At 47.5% G+C, this 18,969-nt stretch overlaps 1 long non-coding RNA gene across 2 annotated transcripts in view; it reads left to right on the top strand.

Annotated features, from left to right (window-relative positions):
- LOC127469097 (uncharacterized) overlaps positions 1-15,030 on the top strand; it is a 36,565-nt gene extending 21,535 nt beyond the window's left edge. Inside the window, exons 2-3 of one of the 2 annotated variants that reach the window (XR_007903834.1) lie at positions 3,456-3,472; positions 14,941-15,030. This is a non-coding gene — a long non-coding RNA (uncharacterized LOC127469097). Of the gene's footprint in view, positions 1-1,848; positions 1,866-3,455; positions 3,473-14,940 lie in introns of both variants that reach the window. The other variant, XR_007903833.1, reaches the window with a different exon arrangement.
- Positions 15,031-18,969: the final 3,939 nt, after the last annotated feature.

The following is an 18,969-nucleotide window of genomic DNA, read 5'->3' as shown; positions in this document are numbered from 1 at the left end:
TCTGCACCATTATGACATGTCTGGCTTTATGAGGTCAGTCTGATGATGAGGTCTGCACCATTATGGCATGTCTGGGCTTTATGAGGTCACTGTGATGATGAGGTCTGCACCATTATGACATGTCTGGGCTTTATGAGGTCACTGTGATGATGAGGTCTGCACCTTTATGACATGTCTGGGCTGTATGAGGTCAGTGCCATGCTGAGGTCTGCACCTTTATGACATGTCTGGGCTTTATGAGGTCAGTGCCATGATGAGGTCTGCACCATTATGACATGTCTGGGCTTTATGAGGTCAGTGCCATGATGAGGTCTGCACCATTATGACATGTCTGGGCTTTATGAGGTCAGTGCCATGATGAGGTCTGCACCATTATGACGTGTCTGGGCTTTATGAGGTCAGTGCCATGATGAGGTCTGCACCATTAATGACATGTCTGGCTTTATGAGGTCAGTCTGATGATGAGGTCTGCACCATTATGACATGTCTGGCTTTATGAGGTCAGTCTGATGATGAGGTCTGCACCATTATGACATGTCTGGCTTTATGAGGTCACTGTGATGATGAGGTCTGCACCGTTATGACATGTCTGGCTTTAGGAGGTCAGTCTGATGATGAGGTCTGCACCATTATGGCATGTCTTGGCTTTATGAGGTCACTGTGCTGATGAGGTCTGCACCATTATGACATGTCTGGGCTTTATGAGGTCACTGTGCTGATGAGGTCTGCACCATTATGACATGTCTGGGCTTTATGAGGTCACTGTGATGATGAGGTCTGCACCTTTATGACATGTCTGGGCTTTATGAGGTCACTGTGCTGATGAGGTCTGCACCTTTATGACATGTCTGGGCTTTATGAGGTCACTGTGCTGATGAGGTCTGCACCATTATGACATGTCTGGGCTTTATGAGGTCACTGTGCTGATGAGGTCTGCACCATTATGACATGTCTGGGCTTTATGAGGTGACTGTGATGATGAGGTCTGCACCATTATGACATGTCTGGGCTTTATGAGGTCACTGTGCTGGTCTGGTCTGCACCCTTATGACGTGTCTGGGCTTTATGAGGTCACTGTTCTGATGAGGTCTGCACCATTATGACATGTCTGGGCTTTATGAGGTCACTGTGATGATGAGGTCTGCACCTTTATGACGTGTCTGGGCTTTATGAGGTCAGTGCCATGATGAGGTCTGCACCATTATGACATGTCTTGGCTTTATGAGGTCACTGTGATGATGAGGTCTGCACCATTATGACATGTCTGACTTTATGAGGTCAGTGTGATGATTAGGTCTGCACCATTCTGACATGTCTGGCTTTATGAGGTCAGTCTGATGATGAGGTCTGCACCATTATGGCATGTCTGGACTTTATGAGGTCACTGTGCTGATGAGGTCTGCACCATTATGGCATGTCTGGACTTTATGAGGTCACTGTGCTGATGAGGTCTGCACCTTTATGACATGTCTGGGCTTTATGAGGTCAGTGCCATGATGAGGTCTGCACCTTTATGACATGTCTGGGCTTTATGAGGTCAGTGCCATGATGAGGTCTGCACCTTTATGACATGTCTGGGCTTTATGAGGTCACTGTGATGATGAGGTCTGCACCTTTATGACATGTCTGGGCTTTATGAGGTGACTGCCATGATGAGGTCTGCACCTTTATGACATGTCTGGACTTTATGAGGTCAGTGCCATGATGAGGTCTGCACCTTTATGACATGTCTGGGCTTTATGAGGTCAGTGCCATGATGAGGTCTGCACCATTATGACATGTCTGGGCTTTATGAGGTCAGTGCCATGATGAGGTCTGCACCATTATGACATGTCTGGACTTTATGAGGTCTGTGCCATGATGAGGTCTGCACCATTATGACATGTCTGGCTTTATGAGGTCAGTCTGATGATGAGGTCTGCACCATTATGACATGTCTGGCTTTATGAGGTCAGTGTGATGATGAGGTCTGCACCATTATGGCATGTCTGGGCTTTATGAGGTCACAGTGATGATGAGGTCTGCACCATTATGACATGGCTGGGCTTTATGAGGTCACTGTGATGATGAGGTCTGCACCATTATGACGTGTCTGGGCTTTATGAGGTCACTGTGCTGGTCTGGTCTGCACCCTTATGACGTGTCTGGGCTTTATGAGGTCACTGTTCTGATGAGGTCTGCACCATTATGGCATGTCTGGGCTTTATGAGGTCACAGTGATGATGAGGTCTGCACCATTATGACATGGCTGGGCTTTATGAGGTCACTGTGATGATGAGGTCTGCACCATTATGACGTGTCTGGGCTTTATGAGGTCACTGTGCTGGTCTGGTCTGCACCCTTATGACGTGTCTGGGCTTTATGAGGTCACTGTTCTGATGAGGTCTGCACCATTATGACATGTCTGGGCTTTATGAGGTCACTGTGATGATGAGGTCTGCCCCTTTATGACGTGTCTGGGCTTTATGAGGTCAGTGCCATGATGAGGTCTGCACCATTATGACCTGTCTGGCCTGTATGAGGTCAGTCTGATGATGAGGTCTGCACCATTATGACATGTCTGGGCTTTATGAGGTCAGTGCCATGATGAGGTCTGCACCATTATGACATGTCTTGGCTTTATGAGGTCACTGTGATGATGAGGTCTGCACCATTATGACATGTCTGACTTTATGAGGTCAGTGTGATGATTAGGTCTGCACCATTATGACATGTCTGACTTTATGAGGTCAGTGTGATGATTAGGTCTGCACCATTATGACATGTCTGGCTTTATGAGGTCAGTCTGATGATGAGGTCTGCACCATTATGGCATGTCTGGACTTTATGAGGTCACTGTGCTGATGAGGTCTGCACCATTATGGCATGTCTGGACTTTATGAGGTCACTGTGCTGATGAGGTCTGCACCATTATGACATGTCTGGGCTTTATGAGGTCACTGTTCTGATGAGGTCTGCACCATTATGAGGTGTCTGGGCTTTACGAGGTCAGTGTGATGATGAGGTCTGCACCTTTATGACGTGTCTGGACTTTACGAGGTCAGTGTGATGATGAGGTCTGCACCTTTATGACATGTCTGGGCTTTATGAGGTCAGTGCCATGATGAGGTCTGCACCTTTATGACATGTCTGGGCTTTATGAGGTCAGTGCCATGATGAGGTCTGCACCTTTATGACATGTCTGGGCTTTATGAGGTCACTGTGATGATGAGGTCTGCACCTTTATGACATGTCTGGGCTTTATGAGGTCAGTGCCATGATGAGGTCTGCACCTTTATGACATGTCTGGGCTTTATGAGGTCAGTGCCATGATGAGGTCTGCACCTTTATGACATGTCTGGGCTTTATGAGGTCAGTGCCATGATGAGGTCTGCACCATTATGACATGTCTGGGCTGTATGAGGTCAGTGCCATGATGAGGTCTGCACCATTATGACATGTCTGGACTTTATGAGGTCTGTGCCATGATGAGGTCTGCACCATTATGACATGTCTGGCTTTATGAGGTCAGTCTGATGATGAGGTCTGCACCATTATGACATGTCTGGCTTTATGAGGTCAGTGTGATGATGAGGTCTGCACCATTATGGCATGTCTGGGCTTTATGAGGTCACAGTGATGATGAGGTCTGCACCATTATGACATGGCTGGGCTTTATGAGGTCACTGTGATGATGAGGTCTGCACCATTATGACGTGTCTGGGCTTTATGAGGTCAGTCTGATGATGAGGTCTGCACCGTTATGACATGTCTGGGCTTTATGAGGTCAGTCTGATGATGAGGTCTGCACCGTTATGACATGTCTGGGCTTTATGAGGTCACTGTGATGATGAGGTCTGCACCGTTATGACATGTCTGGCTTTATGAGGTCAGTCTGATGATGAGGTCTGCACCATTGTGGCATGTCTGGGCTTTATGAGGTCAGTGTGATGATGAGGTCTGCACCATTATGGCATGTCTGGGCTTTATGAGGTCACTGTGCTGATGAGGTCTGCACCATTATGACATGTCTGGGCTTTATGAGGTCACTGTGCTGATGAGGTCTGCACCATTATGACATGTCTGGGCTTTATGAGGTCACTGTGCTGATGAGGTCTGCACCTTTATGACATGTCTGACTTTATGAGGTCAGTGTGATGATTAGGTCTGCACCATTATGACATGTCTGGCTTTATGAGGTCAGTCTGATGATGAGGTCTGCACCATTATGACATGTCTGGGCTTTATGAGGTCACTGTGCTGATGAGGTCTGCACCATTATGACATGTCTGGGCTTTATGAGGTCCATGTAATGATGCGGTCTGCACCATTATGACGTGTCTGGGCTTTATGAGGTCAGTGTGATGATGAGGTCTGCACCATTATGACGTGTCTGGGCTTTACGAGGTCAGTGTGATGATGAGGTCTGCACCATTATGACGTGTCCGGGCTTTATGAGGTCAGTGTGATGATGAGGTCTGCGCCATTATGATGTGTCTGGGCTTTATGAGGTCACTGTGATGATGAGGTCTGCACCTTTATGACGTGTCTGGGCTTTATGAGGTCAGTGTGATGTTGAGGTCTGCAGCTTTATGACGTGTCTGGGCTTTATGAGGTCACTGTGATGATGAGGTCTGCACCTTTATGACATGTCTGGGCTTTATGAGGTCAGTGCCATGATGAGGTCTGCACCATTATGACATGTCTGGGCTTTATGAGGTCAGTGCCATGATGAGGTCTGCACCATTATGACATGTCTGGGCTTTATGAGGTCAGTGCCATGATGAGGTCTGCATTTTTATTACATGTCTGGGCTTTATGAGGTCAGTGCCATGATGAGGTCTGCACCTTTATTACATGTCTGGGCTTTATGAGGTCAGTGCCATGATGAGGTCTGCACCTTTATTACATGTATGGGCTTTATGAGGTCAGTGCCATGATGAGGTCTGCACCATTATGACGTGTCTGGGCTTTACGAGGTCAGTGTGATGATGAGGTCTGCGCCATTATGACGTGTCTGGGCTTTATGAGGTCACTGTGATGATGAGGTCTGCGCCTTTATGACGTGTCTGGGCTTTATGAGGTCAGTGTGATGATGAGGTCTGCAGCTTTATGACGTGTCTGGGCTTTATGAGGTCACTGTGATGATGAGGTCTGCACCGTTATGACATGTCTGGGCTTTATGAGGTCACTGTGATGATGAGGTCTGCACCTTTATTACGTGTCTGGGCTTTATGAGGTCAGTGCCATGATGAGGTCTGCACCTTTATTCCATGTCTGGGCTTTATGAGGTCAGTGCCATGATGAGGTCTGCACCTTTATGACATATCTGGGCTTTATGAGGTCAGTCTGATGATGAGGTCTGCACTGTTATGACATACCTGGGCTTTATGAGGTCCATGTAATGATGCGGTCTGCACCGTTATGACGTGTCTGGGCTTTACGAGGTCAGTGTGATGATGAGGTCTGCGCCATTATGGCATGTCGGGGCTTTATGAGGTCACTGTGATGATGAGGTCTGCACCTTTGTGACATGTCTGGGCTTTATGAGGTCACTGCGATGATGAGGTCTGCACCATTATGACATACCTGGGATTTATGAGGTCCGTGTAATGATGAGGTCTGCACCATTATGACGTGTCTGGGCTTTACGAGGTCAGTGTGATGATGAGGTCTGCACCATTATGACGTGTCTGGGCTTTATGAGGTCAGTGTGATGATGAGGTCTGCAGCTTTATGACGTGTCTGGGCTTTATGAGGTCACTGTGATGATGAGATCTGCACCATTATGACGTGTCTGGGCTTTATGAGGTGACTGTGATGATGAGGTCTGCGCCATTATGACGTGTCTGGGCTTTATGAGGTCATTCTGATGATGAGGTCTGCGCCATTATGACGTGTCTGGGTCTATGAGGTCAGTCTGATGATGAGGTCTGCGCCTTTATGACGTGTCTGGGCTATATGAGGTCACTGTGATGATGAGGTCTGCGCCTTTATGACGTGTCTGGGCTTTATGAGGTCAGTCTGATGATGAGGTGTGCACCATTATGACGTGTCTGGGCTTTATGAGGTCAGTCTGATGATGAGGTCTGCGCCATTATGACGTGTCTGGGCTTTATGAGGTCAGTCTGATGATGAGGTCTGCGCCATTATGACGTGTCTGGGCTTTATGAGGTCAGTCTGATGATGAGGTCTGCGCCATTATGACGTGTCTGGGCTTTATGAGGTCACTGTGATGATGAGGTTTGAACCATCATGACGTGTCTGGGCTTTACGAGGTCAGTGTGATGATGAGGTCTGCACCATTATGACGTGTCTGGGCTTTACGAGGTCAGTGTGATGATGAGGTCCGCACCATTATAACGTGTCTGGGCTTTATGAGGTCAGTCTGATGATGAGGTCTGCACCTTTATGGCGTGTCTGGGCTTTATGAGGTCACTGTGATGATGAGGTCTGCACCATTATGACATGTGCGGGCTTTATGAGGGCAGTGTGCTGATGAGGTCTGCACCATTATGACATGTCTGGGCTTTATGAGGTGACTGTGATGATGAGGTCTGCACCATTATGACATGTGTGGGCTTTATGAGGTCAGTGTGCTGATGAGGTCTGCACCATTATGACATGTCTGGGCTTTATGAGGTGACTGTGATGATGAGGTCTGCACCATTATGACATATCTGGGCTTTATGAGGTCAGTCTGATGATGTGGTCTGCACCATTATGACGTGTCTGGGCTTTATGAGGTCACTGTGCTGATCAGGTCTGCACCCTTATGACGTGTCTGGGCTTTATGAGGTCAGTGTGATGATGAGGTCTGCACCATTATGACGTGTCTGGGCTTTATGAGGTCAGTGTGATGATAAGGTCTGCACCTTTATGACGTGTCTGGGCTGTATGAGGTCACTGTGATGATGAGGTCTGCACCATTATGACGTGTCTGGGCTTTATGAGGTCAGTCTGATGATGAGGTCTGCAACATTATGACATACCAGGGCTTTATGAGGTGACTGTGATGATGAGGTCTGCACCATTATGACGTGTCTGGACTGTATGAGGTCAGTGCCATGATGAGGTCTGCACCATTATGACGTGTCTGGGCTTTATGAGGTCACTGTGATGATGAGGTCTGCACCATTATGACATGTCTGGGCTTATGAGGTCAGTCTGATGATGAGGTCTGCACCATTATGACGTGTCTGGCTTTATGAGGTCAGTCTGATGATGAGGTCTGCACCATTATGGCATGTCTGGGCTTTATGAGGTCACTGTGATGATGAGGTCTGCACCATTATGACATGTCTGGGCTTTATGAGGTCACTGTGATGATGAGGTCTGCACCTTTATGACATGTCTGGGCTGTATGAGGTCAGTGCCATGCTGAGGTCTGCACCATTATGACGTGTATGGGCTTTATGAGGTCAGTGCCATGATGAGGTCTGCACCATTATGACGTGTCTGGGCTTTATGAGGTCAGTGCCATGATGAGGTCTGCACCATTAATGACATGTCTGGCTTTATGAGGTCAGTCTGATGATGAGGTCTGCACCATTATGACATGTCTGGCTTTATGAGGTCAGTCTGATGATGAGGTCTGCACCATTATGACATGTCTGGCTTTATGAGGTCAGTCTGATGATGAGGTCTGCACCATTATGACATGTCTGGCTTTAGGAGGTCAGTCTGATGATGAGGTCTGCACCATTATGACATGTCTGGCTTTAGGAGGTCAGTCTGATGATGAGGTCTGCACCATTATGACATGTCTGGCTTTAGGAGGTCAGTCTGATGATGAGGTCTGCACCATTATGACATATCTGGCTTTATGAGGTCAGTCTGATGATGAGGTCTGCACCATTATGACATGTCTGGGCTTTATGAGGTCACTGTGATGATGAGGTCTGCACCTTTATGACATGTCTGGGCTTTATGAGGTCACTGTGATGATGAGGTCTGCACCGTTATGACATATCTGGGCTTTATGAGGTCACTGTGATGATGAGGTCTGCACCGTTATGACATGTCTGGGCTTTATGAGGTCAGTGCCATGATGAGGTCGGCACCATTATGACGTGTCTGGGCTGTATGAGGTCACTGTGATGATGAGGTCTGCACCGTTATGACATGTCTGGGCTTTATGAGGTCACTGTGATGATGAGGTCTGCACCGTTATGACATGTCTGGGCTTTATGAGGTCACTGTGATGATGAGGTCTGCACCGTTATGACATGTCTGGACTTTATGAGGTCACTGTGATGATGAGGTCTGCACCGTTATGACATGTCTGGGCTTTATGAGGTCAGTGCCATGATGAGGTCTGCACCGTTATTACATGTCTGGGCTTTATGAGGTCAGTGCCATGATGAGGTCTGCACCGTTATGACATGTCTGGGCTTTATGAGGTCAATCTGATGATGAGGTCTGCACCGTTATGGCATGGCTGGGCTTTATGAGGTCACTGTGCTGATGAGGTCTGCACCGTTATGACATGTCTGGGCTTTATGAGGTCACTGTGATGATGAGGTCTGCACCGTTATGACATGTCTGGACTTTATGAGGTCACTGTGATGATGAGGTCTGCACCTTTATTACATGTCTGGACTTTATGAGGTCAGTGCCATGATGAGGTCTGCACCTTTATTCCATGTCTGGGCTTTATGAGGTCAGTGCCATGATGAGGTCTGCACCTTTATGACATATCTGGGCTTTATGAGGTCAGTCTGATGATGAGGTCTGCACTATTATGACATACCTGGGCTTTATGAGGTCCATGTAATGATGCGGTCTGCACCATTATGACGTGTCTGGGCTTTATGAGGTCAGTGTGATGATGAGGTCTGCACCATTATGACGAGTCTGGGCTTTATGAGGTCACTGTGATGATGAGGTCTGCGCCTTTATGACGTGTCTGGGCTTTATGAGGTCAGTGTGATGATGAGGTCTGCAGCTTTATGACGTGTCTGGGCTTTATGAGGTCACTGTGATGATGAGGTCTGAACCTTTATGATATGTCTGGGCTTTATGAGGTCAGTGCCATGATGAGGTCTGCACCATTATGACATGTCTGGGCTTTATGAGGTCAGTGCCATGATGAGGTCTGCACCTTTATTACATGTCTGGGCTTTATGAGGTCAGTGCCATGATGAGGTCTGCATTTTTATTACATGTCTGGGCTTTATGAGGTCAGTGCCATGATGAGGTCTGCACCTTTATTACATGTCTGGGCTTTATGAGGTCAGTCTGATGATGAGGTCTGCACCTTTATTACATGTCTGGGCTTTATGCGGTCAGTGCCATGATGAGGTCTGCACCATTATGACGTGTCTGGGCTTTACGAGGTCAGTGTGATGATGAGGTCTGCACCATTATGACGTGTCTGGGCTTTATGAGGTCACTGTGATGATGAGGTCTGCGCCTTTATGACGTGTCTGGGCTTTATGAGGTCAGTGTGATGATGAGGTCTGCAGCTTTATGACGTGTCTGGGCTTTATGAGGTCACTGTGATGATGAGGTCTGCACCGTTATGACATGTCTGGGCTTTATGAGGTCACTGTGATGATGAGGTCTGCACCTTTATTACATGTCTGGGCTTTATGAGGTCAGTGCCATGATGAGGTCTGCACCTTTATTCCATGTCTGGGCTTTATGAGGTCAGTGCCATGAAGAGGTCTGCACCTTTATGACATATCTGGGCTTTATGAGGTCAGTCTGATGATGATGTCTGCACTATTATGACATACCTGGGCTTTATGAGGTCCATGTAATGATGCGGTCTGCACCATTATGACGTGTCTGGGCTTTATGAGGTCAGTGTGATGATGAGGTCTGCACCATTATGACGTGTCTGGGCTTTACGAGGTCAGTGTGATGATGAGGTCTGCACCATTATGACGTGTCTGGGCTTTATGAGGTCAGTGTGATGATGAGGTCTGCGCCATTATGACGTGTCTGGGCTTTATGAGGTCACTGTGATGATGAGGTCTGCGCCTTTATGACGTGTCTGGGCTTTATGAGGTCACAGTGATGATGAGGTCTGCAGCTTTATGACGTGTCTGGGCTTTATGAGGTCACTGTGATGATGAGGTCTGCACCTTTATGACATGTCTGGGCTTTATGAGGTCACTGTGATGATGAGGTCTGCACCTTTATGACATGTCTGGGCTTTGTGAGGTCAGTGCCATGATGAGGTCTGCACCTTTATTACTTGTCTGGGCTTTATGAGGTCAGTGCCATGATGAGGTCTGCACCTTTATTACATGTCTGGGCTTTATGAGGTCAGTGCCATGGTGAGGTCTGCATTTTTATTACATGTCTGGGCTTTATGAGGTCAGTGCCATGATGAGGTCTGCACCTTTATTACATGTCTGGGCTTTATGAGGTCAGTGCCATGATGAGGTCTGCACCATTATGACATGTCTGGCTTTATGAGGTCAGTCTGATGATGAGGTCTGCACCTTTATGACATATCTGGGCTTTATGAGGTCAGTCTGATGATGAGGTCTGCACTATTATGACATACCTGGGCTTTATGAGGTCCATGTAATGATGCGGTCTGCACCATTATGACGTGTCTGGGCTTTATGAGGTCAGTGTGATGATGAGGTCTGCACCATTATGACGTGTCTGGGCTTTACGAGGTCTGTGTGATGATGAGGTCTGCACCATTATGACGTGTCTGGGCTTTATGAGGTCACTGTGATGATGAGGTCTGCGCCTTTATGACGTGTCTGGGCTTTATGAGGTCACTGTGATGATGAGGTCTGCGCCATTATGACGTGTCTGGGCTTTATGAGGTCACTGTGATGATGAGGTCTGCGCCTTTATGACGTGTCTGGGCTTTATGAGGTCAGTCTGATGATTAGGCCCGCGCCATTATGACGTGTCTGGGCTTTATGAGGTCAGTCTGATGATGAGGTCTGCGCCGTTATGACGTGTCTGGGCTTTATGAGGTCAGTCTGATGATGAGACCTGTGCCATTATGACGTGTCTGGGCTTTATGAGGTCGGTCTGATGATGAGGTCTGCACCATTATTACATGTCTGGGCTGTATGAGGTCACAGTGATGATGAGGTCTGCACCTTTATGACATGTCTGGGCTTTATGAGGTCAGTGTGATGATGAGGTCTACATCATTATGGCATGTCTGGTCTTTATGAGGTCACTGTGCTGATGAGGTCTGCGCCATTATGACATGTCTGGGCTTTATGAGGTCACTGTGCTGATGAGGTCTGCACCATTATGACATGTCTGGGCTTTATGAGGTCACTGTGCTGATGAGGTCTGCACCATTATGACATGTCTGGGCTTTATGAGGTCACTGTGCTGATGAGGTCTGCACCATTATGACATGTCTGGGCTTTATGAGGTCACTGTGCTGATGAGGTCTGCACCTTTATGACATGTCTGGGCTTTATGAGGTCACTGTGATGATGAGGTCTGCACCTTTATGACATGTCTGGGCTTTATGAGGTCAGTGCCATGATGAGGTCTGCACCATTATGACGTCTCTGGCTTTATGAGGTCAGTCTGATGATGAGGTCTGCACATTTATGACATATCTGGGCTTTATGAGGTCAGTCTGATGATGAGGTCTGCACCATTATGACGTGTCTGGGCTTTATGAGGTCAGTGTGATGATGAGGTCTGCACCATTATGACGTGTCTGGGCTTTATGAGGTCAGTCTGATGATGAGATCTGCACCATTATGACGTGTCTGGGCTTTATGAGGTGACTGTGATGATGAGTTCTGCACCATTATGACGTGTCTGGGCTTTATGAGGTCAGTGTGATGATGAGGTCTGCACCATTATGACGTGTCTGGGCTTTATGAGGTCAGTCTGATGATGAGACCTGTGCCATTATGACGTGTCTGGGCTTTATGAGGTCACTGTGATGATGAGGTTTGAACCATAATGACGTGTCTGGGCTTTACGAGGTCAGTCTGATGATGAGGTCTGCACCATTATGACATGACTGTCCTGTATGAGGTCACTGTGATGATGAGGTCTGCACCATTATGACGTGTCTGGGCTTTATGAGGTCAGTCTGATGATGAGGTCTGCAGCATTATGACATGACTGTCCTGTATGAGGTCACTGTGATGATGAGGTCTGCACCATTATGACATGTCTGGCCTGTATGAGGTCACTGTGATGATGAGGTCTGCACCATTATGACATGTCTGGGCTTTATGAGGTCAGTCTGTTGATGAGGTCTGCACCATTATGACATGTCAGGGCTGTATTAGGTCACTGTGATGATGAGGTCTGCGCCTTTATGACGTGTCTGGGTGTATGAGGTCAGTCTGATGATGAGGTCTGCACCATTATGACGTGTCTGGGCTTTATGAGGTCAGTCTGATGATGAGGTCTGCAGCATTATGACATGACTGTCCTGTATGAGGTCACTGTGATGATGAGGTCTGCACCATTATGACATGTCTGGCCTGTATGAGGTCACTGTGATGATGAGGTCTGCACCATTATGACGTGTCTGGGCTTTACGAGGTCAGTCTGATGATGAGGTCTGCGCCGTTATGACATGTCTGGGCGGTATGAGGTCACTGTGATGATGAGGTCTGCGCCTTTATGACGTGTCTGGGTGTATGAGGTCAGTCTGATGATGAGGTCTGCGCCTTTATGACGTGTCTGGGCTATATGAGGTCAGTGTGATGATGAGGTCTGCGCCTTTATGACGTGTCTGGGCTTTATGAGGTCAGTCTGATGATGAGGTCTGCACCATTATGACGTGTCTGGGCTTTATGAGGTCAGTCTGATGATGAGGTCTGCACCATTATGACATGTCTAGGCTTTATGAGGTCAGTGCCACGATGAGGTCTGCACCATTATGACATGTCTGGGCTTTATGAGGTCACTGTGATGATGAGGTCTGCACCATTATGGCATGTCTGGCTTTATGAGGTCAGTGTGATGATGAGGTCTGCACCATTATGACATGTCTGGCTTTATGAGGTCACTGTGATGATGAGGTCTGCACCTTTATGACATGTCTGGGCTTTATGAGGTCACTGTGATGATGAGGTCTGCATTTTTATGACATGTCTGGGCTTTATGAGGTCACTGTGATGATGAGGTCTGCACCTTTATGACATGTCTGGGTTTTATGAGGTCACTGTGATGATGAGGTCTGCACCTTTATGACATGTCTGGACTTTATGAGGTCACTGTGATGATGAGGTCTGCACCATTATGACGTGTCTGGGCTTTATGAGGTCAGTGCCATGAAGAGGTCTGCACCATTATGACATGTCTGGGCTTTATGAGGTCAGTGCCATGAAGAGGTCTGCACCATTATGACATGTCTGGCTTTATGAGGTCACTGTGATGATGAGGTCTGCACCTTTATGACATGTCTGGGCTTTATGAGGTCACTGTGATGATGAGGTCTGCATTTTTATGACATGTCTGGGCTTTATGAGGTCACTGTGATGATGAGGTCTGCACCTTTATGACATGTCTGGGTTTTATGAGGTCACTGTGATGATGAGGTCTGCACCTTTATGACATGTCTGGACTTTATGAGGTCACTGTGATGATGAGGTCTGCACCTTTATGACATGTCTGGAATTTATGAGGTCACTGTGATGATGAGGTCTGCACCTTTATGACATGTCTGGGCTTTATGAGGTCACTGTGATGATGAGGTCTGCACCATTATGACGTGTCTGGGCTTTATGAGGTCAGTGCCATGAAGAGGTCTGCACCATTAAGACATGTCTGGGCTTTATGAGGTCAGTGCCATGAAGAGGTCTGCACCATTATGACATGTCTGGGCTTTATGAGGTCAGTGTGATGATGAGGTCTGCACCATTATGACATGTCTGGGCTTTATGAGGTCACTGTGATGATGAGGTCTGCACCGTTATGACATGTCTGGGCTTTATGAGGTCACTGTGATGATGAGGTCTGCACCATTATGACATGTCTGGGCTTTATGAGGTCACTGTGATGATGAGGTCTGCACCGTTATGACATGTCTGGGCTTTATGAGGTCAGTGCCATGATGAGGTCTGCACCGTTATGACATGTCTGGGCTTTATGAGGTCAGTGCCATGATGAGGTCTGCACCTTTATGACATGTCTGGGCTTTATGAGGTCAGTGCCATGATGAGGTCTGCACCATTATGACATGTCTGGGCTTTATGAGGTCAGTGCCATGGTGAGGTCTGCACCATTATGACATGTCTGGGCTTTATGAGGTCACTGTGATGAAGAGGTCTGCACCATTATGACATGTCTGGGCTTTATGAGGTCAGTCTGTTGATGAGGTCTGCACCATTATGACATGTCTGGGCTGTATGAGGTCAGTGCCATGATGAGGTCTGCACCTTTATGACATGTCTGGGCTGTATGAGGTCAGTGCCATGATGAGGTCTGCAGCATTATGACATGTCTGGACTGTATGAGGTCAGTGCCATGATGAGGTCTGCACCATTATGACATGTCTGGGCTTTATGAGGTCACTGTGATGATGAGGTCTGCGCCTTTATGACCTCTCTGGGCTTTATGAGGTCACTGTGATGATGAGATCTGCGCCTTTATGACGTGTCTGGGTTTATGAGGTCAGTCTGATGATGAGGTCTGCGCCTTTATGACGTGTATGGGCTTTATGAGGTCAGTCTGATGATGAGGTCTGCGTCATTATGACGTGTCTGGGCCTTATGAGGTCACTGTGATGATGAGGTCTGCGCCATTATGACGTGTCTGGGTTTATGAGGTCACTGTGATGATGAGATCAGCGACTTTATGACGTGTCTGGGCTTTATGAGGTCACTGTGATGATGAGGTCTGCGCCTTTATGACGTGTCTGGGTTTATGAGGTCAGTCTGATGATGAGGTCTGCGCCTTTATGACGTGTCTGGGCTATATGAGGTCAGTGTGATGATGAGGTCTGCACCATTATGACGTGTCTGGGCTTTATGAGGTCAGTCTGATGATGAGGTCTGCACCATTATGACGTGTCTGGGATTTATGAGGTCAGTCTGATGATGAGGTCTGCGCCATTATGACATGTCTGGGATTTATGAGGTCAGTCTGATGATGAGGTCTGCACCATTATGACATGTCTAGACTTTATGAGGTCAGTGCCACGATGAGGTCTGCACCATTATGACATGTTTGGGCTTTATGAGGTCACTGTGATGATGAGGTCTGCACCTTTATGGCATGTCTGGGCTTTATGAGGTCACTGTGATGATGAGGTCTGCACCTTTATGACATGTCTGGGCTTTATGAGGTCACTGTGATGATGAGGTCTGCACCTTTATGACATGTCTGGGTTTTATGAGGTCACTGTGATGATGAGGTCTGCACCTTTATGACATGTCTGGACTTTATGAGGTCACTGTGATGATGAGGTCTGCACCTTTATGACATGTCTGGACTTGATGAGGTCACTGTGATGATGAGGTCTGCACCTTTATGACATGTCTGGGCTTTATGAGGTCACTGTGATGATGAGGTCTGCACCATTATGACGTGTCTGGGCTTTATGAGGTCAGTGCCATGAAGAGGTCTGCACCATTATGACATGTCTGGGCTTTATGAGGTCACTGTGATGATGAGGTCTGCATTTTTATGACATGTCTGGGCTTTATGAGGTCACTGTGATGATGAGGTCTGCACCTTTATGACATGTCTGGGTTTTATGAGGTCACTGTGATGATGAGGTCTGCACCTTTATGACATGTCTGGACTTTATGAGGTCACTGCGATGATGAGGTCTGCACCTTTATGACATGTCTGGGCTTTATGAGGTCACTGTGATGATGAGGTCTGCACCATTATGACGTGTCTGGGCTTTATGAGGTCAGTGCCATGAAGAGGTCTGCACCATTATGACATGTCTGGGCTTTATGAGGTCAGTGCCATGAAGAGGTCTGCACCATTATGACATGTCTGGCTTTATGAGGTCACTGTGATGATGAGGTCTGCACCTTTATGACATGTCTGGGCTTTATGAGGTCACTGTGATGATGAGGTCTGCATTTTTATGACATGTCTGGGCTTTATGAGGTCACTGTGATGATGAGGTCTGCACCTTTATGACATGTCTGGGTTTTATGAGGTCACTGTGATGATGAGGTCTGCACCTTTATGACATGTCTGGACTTTATGAGGTCACTGTGATGATGAGGTCTGCACCTTTATGACATGTCTGGGCTTTATGAGGTCACTGTGATGATGAGGTCTGCACCTTTATGACATGTCTGGGCTTTATGAGGTCACTGTGATGATGAGGTCTGCACCATTATGACGTGTCTGGGCTTTATGAGGTCAGTGCCATGAAGAGGTCTGCACCATTATGACATGTCTGGGCTTTATGAGGTCAGTGCCATGAAGAGGTCTGCACCATTATGACATGTCTGGGCTTTATGAGGTCACTGTGATGATGAGGTCTGCACCATTATGACATGTCTGGGCTTTATGAGGTCACTGTGATGATGAGGTCTGCACCGTTATGACATGTCTGGGCTTTATGAGGTCACTGTGATGATGAGGTCTGCACCATTATGACATGTCTGGGCTTTATGAGGTCACTGTGATGATGAGGTCTGCACCGTTATGACATGTCTGGGCTTTATGAGGTCACTGTGATGATGAGGTCTGCACCGTTATGACATGTCTGGGCTTTATGAGGTCAGTGCCATGATGAGGTCTGCACCGTTATGACATGTCTGGGCTTTATGAGGTCAGTGCCATGATGAGGTCTGCACCTTTATGACATGTCTGGGCTTTATGAGGTCAGTGCCATGATGAGGTCTGCACCATTATGACATGTCTGGGCTTTATGAGGTCAGTGCCATGGTGAGGTCTGCACCATTATGACATGTCTGGGCTTTATGAGGTCACTGTGATGAAGAGGTCTGCACCATTATGACATGTCTGGGCTTTATGAGGTCAGTCTGTTGATGAGGTCTGCACCATTATGACATGTCTGGGCTGTATGAGGTCAGTGCCATGATGAGGTCTGCACCTTTATGACATGTCTGGGCTGTATGAGGTCAGTGCCATGATGAGGTCTGCAGCATTATGACATGTCTGGACTGTATGAGGTCAGTGCCATGATGAGGTCTGCACCATTATGACATGTCTGGGCTTTATGAGGTCACTGTGATGATGAGGTCTGCGCCTTTATGACCTCTCTGGGCTTTATGAGGTCACTGTGATGATGAGATCTGCGCCTTTATGACGTGTCTGGGTTTATGAGGTCAGTCTGATGATGAGGTCTGCGCCTTTATGACGTGTATGGGCTTTATGAGGTCAGTCTGATGATGAGGTCTGCGTCATTATGACGTGTCTGGGCCTTATGAGGTCACTGTGATGATGAGGTCTGCGCCATTATGACGTGTCTGGGTTTATGAGGTCACTGTGATGATGAGATCAGCGACTTTATGACGTGTCTGGGCTTTATGAGGTCACTGTGATGATGAGGTCTGCGCCTTTATGACGTGTCTGGGTTTATGAGGTCAGTCTGATGATGAGGTCTGCGCCTTTATGACGTGTCTGTTCTTTATGAGGTCAGTGTGATGATGAGGTCTGCACCATTATGACGTGTCTGGGCTTTATGAGGTCAGTCTGATGATGAGGTCTGCACCATTATGACGTGTCTGGGCTTTATGAGGTCACTGTGATGATGAGGTCTGCACCATTATGACATGTCTAGGCTTTATGAGGTCAGTGCCATGAAGAGGTCTGCACCATTATGACATGTCTGGGCTTTATGAGGTCAGTGCCATGAAGAGGTCTGCACCATTATGACATGTCTGGGCTTTATGAGGTCAGTGCCATGAAGAGGTCTGCACCATTATGACATGTCTGGGCTTTATGAGGTCAGTCTGATGATGAGGTCTGCACCATTATGGCATGTCTGGGCTTTATGAGGTCACTGTGCTGATGAGGTCTGCACCATTATGGCATGTCTGGGCTTTATGAGGTCACTGTGATGATGAGGTCTGCACCGTTATGACATGTCTGGGCTTTATGAGGTTACTGTGATGATGAGGTCTGCACCGTTATGACATGTCTGGGCTTTATGAGGTCACTGTGATGATGAGGTCTGCACCGTTATGACATGTCTGGGCTTTATGAGGTCACTGTGATGATGAGGTCTGCACCGTTATGACATGTCTGGGCTTTATGAGGTCACTGTGATGATGAGGTCTGCACCGTTATGACATGTCTGGGCTTTATGAGGTCACTGTGATGATGAGGTCTGCACCGTTATGACATGTCTGGGCTTTATGAGGTCAGTGCCATGATGAGGTCTGCACCATTATGACATGTCTGGGCTTTATGAGGTCAGTGCCATGATGAGGTCTGCACCTTTATGACATGTCTGGGCTTTATGAGGTCAGTGCCATGATGAGGTCTGCACCATTATGACATGTCTGGGCTTTATGAGGTCAGTGCCATGATGAGGTCTGCACCATTATGACGTGTCTGGGCTTTATGAGGTCACTGTGATGATGAGGTCTGCACCATTATGACGTGTCTGGCTTTATGAGGTCAGTCTGATGATGAGGTCTGCACCATTATGGCATGTGTGGGCTTTATGAGGTCACTGTGATGATGAGGTCTGCACCATTATGGCATGTGTGGGCTTTATGAGGTCACTGTGATGATGAGGTCTGCACCATTATGGCATGTGTGGGCTTTATGAGGTCACTGTGATGATGAGGTCTGCACCATTATGACGTGTCTGGGCTTTATGAGGTCAGTGTGATGATGAGGTCTGCACCATTATGACGTGTCTGGGCTTTATGAGGTCAGTCTGATGATGAGACCTGTGCCATTATGACGTGTCTGGCCTTTATGAGGTCACTGTGATGATGAGGTTTGAACCATAATGACGTGTCTGGGCTTTACGAGGTCAGTGTGATGATGAGGTCTGCACCATTATGACGTGTCTGGGCTTTATGAGGTCACTGTGATGATGAGGTCTGCACCATTATGACATGACTGTCCTGT

Source organism: Manacus candei, unplaced genomic scaffold, assembly GCF_025592945.1.
Source record: "Manacus candei isolate 608988 ecotype Guabito, Panama unplaced genomic scaffold, ASM2559294v1 h1tg000017l, whole genome shotgun sequence".
NCBI lineage: Eukaryota > Metazoa > Chordata > Aves > Passeriformes > Pipridae > Manacus > Manacus candei.
The sequence above is the reverse complement of the archived record's forward strand: the minus strand, read 5'-3'. Positions and strand labels throughout refer to the sequence as shown.